The 14,867-nt window shown below is 41.8% G+C and overlaps 1 protein-coding gene across 1 annotated transcript in view; it reads left to right on the forward strand.

Annotated features, from left to right (window-relative positions):
- LOC115229563 overlaps window positions 1–14,867 on the forward strand; it is a 28,675-nt gene that overhangs the window by 12,788 nt on the left and 1,020 nt on the right. The window lies entirely within an intron of this gene.

Here is a 14,867-nt window from a genome sequence, read left to right on the forward strand (position 1 = left end):
AAAAGAAAATAGAGGAGGATCAGTTAATTATGATTTTACTCAACATATTCCCCTCTCAGATTCACACATTGCAGTGGTCTTGTAAAATAACAGGGAAGTTTTTCTAAGCCCCGTTAAAAACTCTGAAGCTTGGGTCTCCAATAAGGTCTTTCGCGCTACCCTTAAAACCAGGAGCTTTTCAGTACTCCACGTATGTTGGTGAGTATTGTTATTCAGGGACTTAGCCAGGTTTTAAATATAGGAGGGCGGGGGGTTGAGCACATAAAAAAAGTACGTGACATATCAAGCAATTTTTAACTCCAATTTTGGAAAATGTGCTCGCTTTCTTTTATTACTAATTACATCACTGCTGTCATTCTTTTCCGGCTCAAGGTGTTTTAAGTGTATGTGAATTGGTTTTTACCTAACAGGTTATTTTCCCTTCTGATTTAAATATTTATTTATTGCTGAATGGATGTCTGGTGCAAGGAATGAGTCTACATTCTGACTCAGATATAAGGTGTGCTTTTCTATCTTTTGTGCTCCTGTTTATTTTACCTAGTGGTTGAATGTTTGTTGAGGGCGTTTGTGTCGTGTTGGGGTGACTGTTAAATAAGGTTTTTATTGTTAAACGACGTCTTTATCCATTTCTTTGAGGTTTATTCTGTATACAAATGTTGGTAATCTTTCTGTAGTTTTTTTAAAAATCTTTTATATTTTTCTTGCTTTAGTCGTTTGACTGCGGCCATACTGGGTCACCGCCTTGAAGGTTTTTAGTCGAACGAATCGACCCCGGGGCTAATTTATGAAAGTCTGGTACTTAATCTGTCGGTCTCTTTTGCCGAACCGCTGGTTATTAAGCGGCGGTGGGGGACAAATACAGACACAAATACACGCAAACACACACACACACACACACACACACACACACACACACACACACACACACACACACACACACACGGCGGTCTTCTTTTAGTTTCCGTGTACCAAATCCACTCACAAGGCTATAGTCGGCCCGAGGTTATAGTTGAAGACATTTGTCCAAGGTGCCACACAGTGGAACTGAACCTAAAACCACGTGTTTGGAAAGCCTGTTTTTGCTTCTTTTTGTTTTTGCTTCTTTTTTTAAGTTTTTGGATAGTGAGTTATATATCTGTTGTGTGGTTTTGGGGTATTATGTTTTGAGATTATATCCAGTTCTAATCATTCGTTTCTGTTGTGTAATTTGAGTTGTAAATATGTTGCTAAATATCAAATTGACATTATCTGATCTTTTTTTCAAAATATATATAAAAAAAAGGAAAAATGTTTATTTGAATAATTCATATTCATTTATGCGTTATACTTTCTACAAGGTTTATATATATATATATATATATATATATATATATATATATATATATATATATATATATATATATATTAATTACATGGTTATTGACGTTGTGTCTATTTTCGGCATAATTTGGCATTAGAAATTTTTTCTTTTACCCTTACTTATAAATATATATATATATAATATATATATATATATATATCTGCCTGTCTGTCTGTCTATCTATCTATCTGTCTGTCTGTCTGTCTGTCTGTCTGTCTATCTATCTATCTATCTATCTATCTATCTATCTATCTATTTATCTAGCTATCTAACTAACTATCTCTCTCTCTCTCTCTCTCTCTCTCTCTCTTTATATATATATATAATCATTTAAAGTCCGTATTCCATGCTGACATGGATTGACAATAGGTGTTAAGGCCAGGAGCCTCATTAGTTTCTACAGCTAAATGCCCTTCCTAATGCCAACCACTTCAACGGTGTACTTTGTGTATTTTATGTTCCACCATCACTCCCGCTCTAGAGGGCATATCCTAATTACCAAGTGGCAAGTAAGACCTACTCCACTTGAGGAGAGAGAATGTGAAGAATCAAAATTTCTCCCAAACTGACATGCCATTAAAGAAAGGGCAGACTTATTGCCAAGTGGAGGTAGTTCTAATTACCATTTGAAAATTACGAAACATCCTCTAGGAACAAAGATAATTTCAATAAATCAAGGAATTTATATTGTAAGATAGTTGACATACCTACATTTGACTATATTGTTTAAATACGTTCCACTGTCCACTCTGAGCTATATCTCTTGGGTGATTTTTGTTCACACACACACACACACACACACACACACACACACACACACACACACACACACACACACACACACACACACACACACACACTATTAGATGCACAAAATCTTACTCATAACGTACAGTTGCAGGATGAGTTAAAGGGACTGTCGTACTAAATAAAGACTAGTGCGAAATCTATCTTCCTTTCCTTCATTAATAATAATAATAATAATAATAATAATAATTATAGGCTCTCATGGCTTCTGATCTTAACTGATCAGGCAGTGGCTCTCATGGCTTCTGATCTTAACTGACAGGCAGTGGCTCTCATGGCTTCTGATCTTAACTGACAGGCAGTGGCTCTCATGGCTTCTGATCTTAACTGTTCAGGCAGTGGCTCTCATGGCTTCTGATCTTAACTGACAGGCAGTGGCTCTCATGGCTTCTGATCTTAACTGATCAGGCAGTGGCTCTCATGGCTTCTGATCTTAACTGATCAGGCAGTGGCTCTCATGGCTTCTGATCTTAACTGATCAGGCAGTGGCTCTCATGGCTTCTGATCTTAACTGATTGGAAGTGTTATCATGTACATTGTTTTGTCTTGGTATAAAAGATGGGCTACAGCAAATATTCTGCTCAATACCACAGATTTGCTTGTCAGTTGTTTGGCCTTAACCAGTTGAGCATGTCCCTTAGTGGCTGACGATATGTGCATCTCTGATCACGAGCAGAAGTAGTGGGGGAGCATCATGGCCATGTGTTGAGAGGGATTCTTTGGGGTTTGAGTAATTCACCTCTGGAAACATGGGTGTTTCGTTCAACATCCTAAAGCAACCCTTATTCGGGGACCTTTTGAGCAGGATGGGCTACTCAACCTGAAGAAAATTCTAACTGGGCTCCACCTGCAAGGTCATGTGCTGTTTATCTTGATATGAGATCACCATGTCGCGCACATATGGTTGTGATGCATGTGCCTGGTGTACCTTTATCAGACGGGTAGTCATGATGGGTATATTGGGCTTCGTATATTTTACCCCAGTGTCACTTTGATGGCATGAACTGCTCTCTCACTCAATAATAATAATAATAATAATAATAATAATAATAATAATAATGATAATAATAATAATAATAATAATCAATTCTTTTTTATTGGCCACAAGGGCTGACACGCATGATTACATAAAGGGACAAGACAGGACGAAAGGTTACAAAGGGTTTTGCCGTTTTTTTTAAAAACATCGAGTAAAAATCTTTATAACAACTTATAAAATTCAACAATGAAAAACTCCCAAAAGGGGGAGACGTCTCGAAAGGTTCCTGGTGGAAAAAACCCTACAAAAGCCAACGGGGCCTGGTCTAAAAAGGGGGTGGTAGAGAGTCCCCTTTTTTCTCCTTTGTATTACCTTTTTGAAACCACAGGCGAAACCTGAGAACTGGTCCATTTATACAGGCCAGTCTCGCACAATTCACCCACCTTTCATAAAACTTGCTATCGGACAGCACTTTCCTCTCTAACCTCATCTTCCTTTTCAAGTGAAACTTGAAAAAGTTGATGAGGCCTTGACCAAAGAGGAAAGTGTCTGACTTTAGCCCTTTCAAACGAGTCCACCACACGACTTCTTTCGCCACAGCCACAAGGCACAAGAAAACGGCCTCGCCCTCCTTGTTAAAGGAGGTCGGCGGGGCAATCTTCACTATGGATTCGGCCGATAGTTCGATCCGTCCTACACGTGACAGTAGCTGTTCGACATAAACCCATATTTCAGCAATACTCGGGCACTGGACGAGTGCGTGCAGAACGGTTTCGTCGTCCTGGCAATACCTCGGGCAGGCCCGGCTGACGGCACTTCCGTGCCGGTAGAGTTTATCTCGAACAGGCAGAGCCCCTCGGTAGCACTGCCAGGCGAGAGACCTCTGGAAATTATCCATCGGCCCCGGCCCGAAAGTCCTCCCGAACAGACCGCTCAGTTCGTCGTCTTCAACGCCTAGAGTTTCCCCGAGAACGTCGTCGCATTTTTCCTCCACTAACCCTCTATAGAACGCTAGAGTGGAGCTGTAACCGACCGCATTGCCCGCCTGGTGGAGGGCGGGAGGGCTTGACGGCACTCGAGGTGCCAAGCGCCCTTTCTCGGTCTACGTTTGATCCAGGTCTGCAGCTCCGTCAAAGAGACGAGCTGCGGAAAATCGCGTCTGACAAAAGACGACCACACCTGTTCACCGTCTAGGAAGCGCTTGAGATGCCGCAGCCTGAGCGCATGTCTGCGCAACAGCAACCACGGCATTCCAAGGCCTCCGTTCAGCGGTCGTTGACAGCAGATGGATCGCCTGACCAGTGGCACCTGACCCTTCCACAAAAGTCGAAGAGCAGGCGTACCAGCTTGGCCAACCAGCGGTCGGGACAAGGGACGACGGTCAAGCGGTAATAGATGACGGATGCGATGTACGCATTCGCCACCTCCGCTCGACCTTTCAGGGACAGCTTCCTCTCGGCCCATTTCTGGGTGAGACGTGCCACCCTGCTCGTCACCTCTTCCCAGTTCTTATCCACCTGGAGGTCCGGACCGAACCAGACCCCGAGCAGTTTAACGGGTCCGTCTGTCCAGCGCCCTACGACGCTGTTGGACGGCATGGGCTTGCCTCTCCAGGTGCCCAGTTGCAAGCCCACAGACTTTTCCGCGTTAATCTTTGCCCCTGTCACGCTTCGTACTGGTTTAGCGTCTCGCCAATCAGGCCAATGTGCCTGTGGCTCGACACCACCACGGTGACGTCGTCGGCATAAGCAGACACGCTGTTTCCGCCTCCTAGATCGCGCGGGATGCCCCTCAAAGCCTCCAACTTGCGCAGTAATGGCTCGAGAGTCAAAATGTACAAGAGGGAGGAGAGAGGGCATCCTTGGCGGACCGAACGCAAGATGTCGAACGGTTCCGAAAGGTGACCGTTCACCCGTATCACCGAGCAGATGTTGCTGTATAAAGCAGCGATCCACCCGCGGAAGACTGGACCGAAGCCGGCTGCCTTGAGGACAGCTGCCAGGTACCGATGGTCGACCCTATCGAAGGCTTTACTCTGATCCAAGTTGATCAAAGCCCCACCCGCGCCAGCGTCGTTACCCACCCTCTCTATGATGTAGCGCATGAGATGGAGGTTGTCGTGTATCGACCTGGTCGGCACGGCGCATGTCTGCGTCCCGCCGACCAGCTTGTCCACGACAAGCGCCAATCTCTTGGCTAGCACCTTGGCCAAAATCTTCAACTCTGCATTGAGCAGAGTGATGGGCCGGAAATTCCCTATAACGTCCCCCTTGTTTGGGTCCTCTTTAGCAAAGCCACCACCCCTCGACAGACAAAAGCAGGAATTCTCCCGTTTTGCTGCCAGTTGCAGTAGACGTTTGCCAACAGGTCCGCAAACAAGTCTGGCATTGAAAAGTAAAGCTCGTAGGGCAGACCATCCAAACCCGGCGATCTACCTCTCGTGCAACTCTTCATCGCTTCCTGTACTTCCCAGGCAGATATCGGTCCTTCGCAGCACTCTGCCTCGCTGTCCGAGAGTTGCGGCAGTCCGTCCAGGTACACACCGAAGTCTGTACCGTTGGTGTCCGTTCCACCGCTCGTCCCAAACAGTTGAGCAAAGTGCCGCTGAAGCACCGTACACATCTGCTTCGGTTGGGTAACCTCGCGCCCGTTCTGGTCCACCAAAGACCGAATGGTTGCTCTGTTGCCTCGCTTCGCCTCCGCCACGCGGGCCCATCGAGCGGCTCTAGTCCCCTCCCCGCTTAGCGAACGTGCCTTAGCTCTGACAACGCAGCCTTCGTGTTTGGCGTCGAAGTGTTGGTCGAGGACCAACCTTGCCGCCAACACGTCGGTCGCGATGCCAGTGTCAAGAGCCTCGTCTAGTTTCTTAACTAAATCCCGCTCTCTCTTCCTACGTTCAATAGCTAGAGTCTTACTATACCTAATCGACTCTACTCTAATTGCTCTCTTGAGGGCAAACCACCAGTTGTTGTTGATGATTGCCCCCGTGAGCGCCCGCTTAACTAGTAAACTAATCCGGTCTCTGTAAGCTTTGCACGCCGTTAACGACGCGTTCAGCTTCCAGTAGCCGGGTCCCTGTCTATGTAGCCTATCTAAGTCGACCGTACAGATCACTAATTTGTGGTCCGTATATTCGACTAGGTGGAAATGTGGACACCCTACGCTGTCCTTATCCGCTGGCCTACAAAACACTATCTAAGTACGATCTAGAAGACCCGATGCGGTTTGTCCAAGTCCACATTGGCACATTCGGGTTGTCTAGTCGAAACCTGTCGGACAGCTGAAAGCGGCCGAGTAGGTTGGCGAGGCTCTTGCACCCTCACCCTCTCCTATCAGACGCTCCCCTGCCCACCCGATCGAAACGTTCGTCTAAGACAGCGTTCCAATCCCCAACTAGTACTAGAGTGCGTGACGTTCCCAGGAAAACTTCCAGACGTTTGAAATAATCCGACTGCCCTGCTCCTGTCGGAGCGTAGGCAGCCAGCAGTCTGAAAGCACCGCCGTCACTACCGTCCACGTCGAGGACCACCAACTTACCTTCCGGATCCAAGAAGACTGTCCTTATTTTCAGGTCCAGGCCCTTCCGAAACAACACCGCAGTACCACCACCGCCCGCTCCCGGCCGACACGGAGATAGAAATATCTCGTATCCGCCGAAAAGGGCTGCGAGTTCCTGCGGGTCGGAGAGCCTGGTTTCACTGATGGCTGCTACATCCACATCATGAAACCTCAGGTCGTTTAACAGGTGACCCTGTTTCCAAGGTGACCCGAGGCCTCTCACATTCAAACAACCGATTCTAAGATTTGCCATGTTTCAAAAGTTAGGGGAAAAAAAAAGGAGAAAAAAGGCTCTACTTACTGTTGTTGGTGGTGGGGGTGGGGCTCCCTTGTGCTTTTGCACGGGTGCTTCAATAATATTTTTGTAAAGTTTCTGAGAGAAACTTTTCCCTAACGATCCCACATCGTTAGGGAATATTTGTTTTATTTCGTTGTAAACTGTTTTGTTTATTTTTATTGTGAGAATGGTGCTGGTGGGTGTTGTGTGTAGGTATTATGAAATCTGTAATGTTTGTGCTTGTTTTGTTTTTCAAATACCCAACCAGTTCCTGGTTTCTTGTATTCACTGCTGTAATCGTGTCTGTAATTGTGTCTGTGTTTGTTTGTGTCTGTGGTAGTGGCAGTAGTGGTGTCGAAAGTGTTGTTGTTGTTGTTTGTTGTTGTGAGTGTGTGTTGTTGTTGATGTTGTTGTTGATGTTGGGAAGTACTATTTGTTCGTGCTTCCCCTGTAAATCTTTTTGTTTTTTCCTCCTTTTCTTTTTTGGAGGTACTATGTTCCATTCTCCTTTGTTGGAATCAGAGCTCGCACAATCCGAGATCTCTTCATCCGGCAAAGGAATGGTTGAGGGGTCTGCTTCAGTAGCAGGACGAAAAGTTTTTGGTTCCGCCGGTATCGGTGGTGCCGCTGCTCCTGTTACTGTTGATGTCGCTGCTGTCGACCTTCGAGGTACTGGTGTCGGTGTTGGTTTGCTGGTAATAATAATAATAATAATAATAATAAATAAAATAATAATGATAATATAATAATATAATGATAATAATAATAATAATAATATTATAATAATAATAATAATAATAATAATAATGATAATAATAATAATAATAATGATAATAATAATAATAATAATAATTATAATAATAATAATAATAATTATAATATTTATGTCTGGTCGATTATCCTTGATCGTTCTGTCAGTGTTGACTGGAAAATCCCAGAGGATGGTGACATTTTTACCTTCAACAACTGGCTGAGGATGGTGTTCATACCAGTTAGCAGGAGTGCCGAATTTGTAATGTTTACATATCTTCCAATGTATATACTGTCCTACCCTATCGTGGCGATTTTTGTATTCGTTTGGTGTCAGCACAGGACATCCCGAAACGAGATGGTCTATTGTTTCGTCAAATGTGTCGCATTATTATATTATTATTATTATTATTATTATTATTATTATTATTATTATTATTATTATTATCATCATTATTATTATTATTATCATTATTATTATTATTATTGTATACAACTTATTTTTGATAACTTAGATATGTTTCGGCCAAAGGTTGGCCTAGGCCATGTCTAACTCAAGAGCATCACCCGACAGGATCTGTTAAATCATTTTAAAGTCAAGTTTTGTGCTACCCTGGCCCATCCAACCTGGGAGTTTTTGTTGACTGAGATGTATCCCGGTATAGGTAGCTTATCTGGTACCTCTTGAAGAAATTTGTCCGGGATTCATTTTGAAGGTGATGGGATCTTTTTCATGTTTGATCTCTTTTGGGACAATGTTAAATAGAGCAGTAAACTAGTTTGATAAGTGCCCACGCACGAAACTCTCGGCCTTGAGTCACTCTGTTGCTTCTGCTATATATATATATATATATATATATATATATATATATATATATATATATATATATATAGTTAATCCAAACAAGAAAGCACAAAAAAAAAAACACAACAACGCGAGGACGTGGAAAAAATATAGTATATTGGATGCTCAGGAAAGAAGGAAAGAAGGAGGGTTTAACGTTTCGAGCGGAGCTCTTCGTCGGAAACATAGGAGAAGGAAAGATCCAGAGAAGGGAAGACAGAGGGAAAAAATCGCCAACGGTACACACGCGGTTACACACACACACAAACACACACACACACACACACATATATATATATATATTATATATATATATATATATATATTCGAGGTCTGATCAATAAGTACCTGGACTGTTGCCATAGTAACGAAGCTAAAGAACGCAGAGTGAAGCCGCTTGGCACAGATTGACCTTGAACTCTGCTGTGCATGCACACAAAGTTTTAACGTTCTAGCTCTTTTCCACTGTTTACAGCAGTGATTGGAAGGAACGTTCCTGCAGCCCGCTCGTAAAGCGAAAACTCGTAAAGCAGAGCAATAATTTCCCATAGTAGTAATGCAATTTTTTGGCGTCATTTTTGCTCCGTCGCTATATGCAGCTGTGCAGACGTGCTAAAACCAGTGTTGCGTTATGTTGAGACGTTGTCTCCTACACAAAATGGCTGTTTAAAACCTGCTTATTTTTATTATTAAACTCGTAAAGTCGGGGTCTCGTAAAACGGGTCCTCCTAAAGTAAGGTTTTACTGTACTTTGGTGTCTATGTAGCTGACCATGAAGTTGTTCAATTTTGTAAATCATAATTCTGTCTGCTGATAGTTTTGTGGTAACCATGGCCCATCCAACCAGGGAGTTTTTGTTGACTGGGATGCATCCCGGTATTGGTAGCTTATCTGGTTCGTAAAAGTGTGTTTGTTTATTGGTGTGTAAAATGGATCCTTAAAATAATGGTTGCGGTGAGTAGATGAGTGAAACGGAAGGACGTATCTGGCAAAGAGTCGGTTTGGTGTGCTTGAGTGTGTTATCATCAGTGCTGTGGAGTCGAAACAAAAAAACTTTGACTCCGATTCCTGTACTATTAGCACTTCTGACTCCGATGCTGACTCCGATGCCGACTCCGACTCCTCTTTATGTAATTAAGTGATTGTGGTCTACATATCTCATAAAGCATATGCATACGCTTGTACTTTGAGTAGGCCTATGTTATAACTGGTTTATATCTTTATATATAAAAGTGAGGTTGTGTGCTGTCTGTCTCCTCCGATTTAGATTCCTATCTACTCCCACATTTTGCGGTGCAGTGTAACCAAAACCGGGTATCTTATAGTCGTGATTCATATCGAGCCCTTCTGGGTATTAGCGCGCGTCTACGATGAGTCTACGATTTTAAAAATAATTTACCATCATTTTATTCCATTTTAATGCATTTTTTCGCTATTATATTAGGGAAGTAACTCTCTAAAAATATCTACGATGAGTCAACGATTTAAAAAAAAATTACCATCATTTTTTTTCCATTTTTTTTGCTATTTTTTGGCTATAACTCTCTAAAAATGCTTATATAGTTATTTCCCTTACAAACCCGAGCAACGCCGGGCGATACTGCTAGTTTAAGAATAAAGATATGTGAGTCAGAATCAGCGTCGGTATAGTTTTACCGACTCCGATCCGACTCCAGCTACCCCTTAATTGTTTCTGATTCCGACTTCGACTCCACAGCCCTGGTTTAATGGGTTGTTTTAGGATGCTAGACAGTTTTGTTGTGATGCTTTGCTTCACCTCTAGCTGGCCCCGGCCCGTTAAAAATGACGGCTAATTGCAGTATTTTAAGCTTTGTGAGTGTGGCGGCACATGGCCCAGTGGTTAGAGCAGCGGACTCGCGGTCGAGGGATCGCGGGTTCGAATTTCAGACCGGGCGATGTTTGTGTTTATGAGCGAAACACCTAAGCTCCACATGGCTCTGGCAGAAGGTTATGGAGAACTTCTGCTGACTCTTTCGCCACAACTTTTTCTCACTCTTTCCTCCTGCATCTTGCAGCTCACCTGCGACGGACCGGCGTCCCGTCCAGGTGGGGAACGTATACATCAAGGAAACCGGGAAAACCGGCCCTTATGAGCCAGGCGTGGCTCAAGAAGGAACAAACAACGAGCTTTGTGTGTGAAGTTAGGTAGAAGGAATCTATTTAGAAGCCCATTTGATGGACTATACCAGATTAACCCCCAGATTGCCCAGATTAACCCCCATCACCTGTTCCTTGGCTATTTTTAGCGAAGTCCTGCTTTTTTCCTAATTGCAACCAGGCCCCCAGTCTCCCCACTGCTGGTCCCAGAAACTATGTAAAAGGTCATGGGTACAAACCTTCTTCTGATTAACCCATAGCAAAAAAAAAATTCTCCTGTCTATTACAGGCTAACGAGGTAGCCTTTATGCAGTTACTCTACCTGCTAGAAATAGCAGTCAAATCTTATATCACACCCACGTCATCTTCAAAACAGGAAGGACACATTGGATAATTTAATCTTAGATAATCCTAGTTAGGCTGGAATGCTTTTTGACCCTAGATATGTTTGATAAGGATTGAGCTGTGGCTAGACAATAACAACTCACTGATCCCAACGATGCTCATTTTATCAGCTGTTTTATAGGAAGAAAGACAGTTAACACCTCACCTAGCCATCTTTATGGCTTGAAAAATGGCTGAGTTAATTAATTCGATCTAGATTTTGAACTTAGAACAGTGAGATATGTAATATCACTTTAGCATCATTTATAGCATACTAGAAGTCTGATTGTCCAATGTCCACATTGGCTCCACTGCGATGTTACAGATATCTCGTGTTACTGTTACATCTTGCTAATCTGCAGAATGAAATGTCATGCGTGTAACCATAGTAACAATAATGAGAGAGAGAGAGAGAGAGAGAGAGAGAGAGAGGAGAGAGAGAGAGAGTTTGTCTTTATCTACTGAAGTTATTAAAACACAGTAGCTGTGTTTTTAATAAAGCAAAGTAGATAAAAGCAACATTCGAATGTTTTCAGCATTCAATCGTTTTAGGTGGTTTGTTTATTTTATTTTATTTTATTTTATTTTTTCTTTTAGATATTTTTTCTTTGCCATCCTGGAGTATGAAACCTGTTTTTTTTTTGTTTTTTTTTGGGGTTTTCTAATTATTTAGAATACTCTCCCAGAAAATTATTTCTATATTCTAAGGAGATAAAATGAAATGACATTCCAGATCATAAGCACAATTTTGAGCTAGAAAACGGGCTGAGTCAGAGATGGTGGAAGGATTGAGCTTATGACCCTTTGCAGGGTCTCTGTGTCATGGGGAAAAGAATAGGGAGGAAGACATTTTTAGCGAAGTCTTGCTTTTTTTCCTAATTGCAAAAAAAAAAACATGACCATCCACTTAAGTACCAATTCCGCTTAATGATCTGGAATATTTTATTTCAACTTGTGAGTTGCTATATTAAAAGAATGGGACATGTGGTTATGGACTTGAGGTTTAACCTCAAGCTGTAGATGTTGTCTCAATGTTTACAACACACTGCACTCTGCTAAAAGTTTCGAGCATTTCGGCAATTTTAACCAATCGCTGGAGTCCATTTGGGGTGAAAACATTCCGTGCTGTATGAATATGTCCCTCGTTTAAGAAACAGATTGGGTTTATTTACATTTGCGAAGGAAAAAAAGATACCCTTCCCCCACCCCTAACCCTAACCCTAAAACATTGAAATGCAATAGATCGATACTAGGGTTATAATTATGGGTGACATTTTCATACGACACCGCTAGAAAAAAATCCCATTTTCCGTAGCGGTGTCGTATGAAATTGTCACCCATAATTATAACCCTAGTATCGATCTATTGCATTTCGATCTGTTTTAGGGTTAGGGTTAGTTAGAGTTAGGGGTGGGGGAAGGGTATCTTTTTTTCTTCGCAAATGTAAATAAACCCAATCTGTTTCTTAAACCAGGGACATATTCATACAGCAAGGAATGTTTTCACCCCAAATGGACTCCAGCGATTGGTTAAAATTGCCGAAATGCTCGAAATTAAAGTGGAAATATCTTACAAACCATAGAATTTTCTCAATAAAGCCAAGAAAAAATGATGTTTTATAAACACATTCTACCAGTATACGAAGTTTAAAAGTGTTTAGTTAACTAAAAATTGTGTTGAAAACTGCCGTTCAAAAGGAAAAGATCCTATTTCTGTCCTCCCATTTTCATGCAGAAGACACTCGCCCAAGTTGCTGCTGTTTACATTCATTTTACATATCCACTCATTTATACTCCAGCAGCTTATGTTGCTGACACTGCAAAAATTGAACAATACTTATGGAAGGTGTCGAAATTGTAATGATATTTAGTTGATAACTGACGAAGGAGTAATTGAGCATGTCGATGTCCATAGTATTTCTGTGTGTTCCTTTCCTTCCCTGAGCGTCTGCTAATACTTTACCTGTGACACGTCCTCATGTTTCTTTTGTGTGTTTGTTCTTCGTTTTTTGGGGGGATTTATATATATATATATATATATATATATATATATATTATATATATATATATATATATATATATATATATATATGAACTTGTATTACAACCCAAGAAAAAGAAGAAACACGAGTGTGGGTCATCAGGTGTACTGTTGGCGAATTTCAGAAAGTATGGAAGTCTTGAAGGATGTAGTGTTTCGACAGCTACCAACAGATACTGATGCAGGTAGTTTATTCCATGCTTCAGTAATTCTGAGCGTGAAAAAATGTTTCCGAAAGTCATGGGCGCTGTGTTGTTTTTTTTTGATTTTGTAAGCATGTCTACGAGTGTTAGACATTATCAGTGTTTCCTAAAACTTTGGATGCTTTCTGAGTTTTGAAGTCTCCATAAACAGGAAGAAATACCGCAAAGCTTGCCGTCCAACGCCCAATCAATCTCGCCACTCTACCGCCCTAAACGCCTATATCTTTTATCGTCGCTTTTGCAATTTCCTGAAGGTGTCTGCATGCGTTTGAAATTTTTCTACATTGTTTGCCAGGCGTTATAAACGTGTCCACCTGATTTTCTTTCTTAAAGTATTAAATTAAGGATTACTATATTCTGTATCTTAATCCATTTTTAAGACGTTAGGATTAGATTTGAAGATTTCGCTGTCATTTATGCAGGTCAAGCGAGATTGTTGAAGTTCCTTCGTTGGTGCATTGATTTCCATTTGTAACCATAGTGACTTCCTCTGTGAATCTAATGCGCTTCTATTTATCTAATATATTGCTTTGTGAAGGCTCGTGACCTCGTTGTTATTGGGTTCAGCGTGTTGTGTCCTTGAGTAAAGCTCTCCATTTGACGTTGCTCCAGTCTTCTCTGGTTTTCACATTTTGGATTTTATTGGGTTGTCCGGAAAGTTCGTGCCGATTTTTAAAGGAAAGAAAAGGGTCAATAAATACTTGCCATTACATTTTTAATCAACCAAATATGAACCATTTTGTTGCACAATGTGTCTCCATCTTTTTTTAAACTTGAAAATACCCTCTTTCCAGAATTGAGATGGTTTCATGGCAAAGAATTCATCAAGGTATCTTTTTACGTCATCCAAGGAATTGAAATTTTTACCATTAAGACTATTCTGCAGAAACCTGAATAAGTGGAAATCCGAAGGGGTAATATCTGGTGAATATTGAGGATGGGGTAACACATCTCTGCCGAGCTTCAGCAATTTTTGTCTGGTTCCCAAAGCACCAAGTGCCGAAAATGAACTTATCTTCCATTATAAAAGGTTACAGAATTAACACAGGTTACAGGAACATAAACCTTCTTCCACGAAAAGATAACTTAAACTGTGCTCTAAATGGAGGTGCAGTCAAATCCTATTTTATGGACTCAACCATGTTCTAAAATATGTCGAAAGGTAAGCTACTATAAATCGGCACGAACTTTCCGGACAACCCAATACTTGGACATAGGTGTTGTGGGGGTGGGGTGGGGGCGAGAGTGTCTGTGTTGTTTACGAGATACATTTTCGAGCTTCCGTTGGGCTACGACGACCATTTATCTGAAACTGTTTGTGAAAGCTTGGGCGAAATTGTTTTCGCGGAAGACCGCATGCAGCATACTTTCGAATGGTACATGCTATCAATTCATACTTGCTGGTCTGTGACGGCTAGGTTTTTTTTATTAAAGAAATTCATGAAATCTTTCTTCGACATTGTGTCTTCGAAAATCAAAAGTCAAAAGAAGTTTCATACATTGCAACGTGAGTTATGCAGCAAAAGAAAAGAAAGAAAATATTTGGG

The sequence above is a fragment of the Octopus sinensis genome, linkage group LG2 (genome assembly GCF_006345805.1).
Source record: "Octopus sinensis linkage group LG2, ASM634580v1, whole genome shotgun sequence".
NCBI lineage: Eukaryota > Metazoa > Mollusca > Cephalopoda > Octopoda > Octopodidae > Octopus > Octopus sinensis.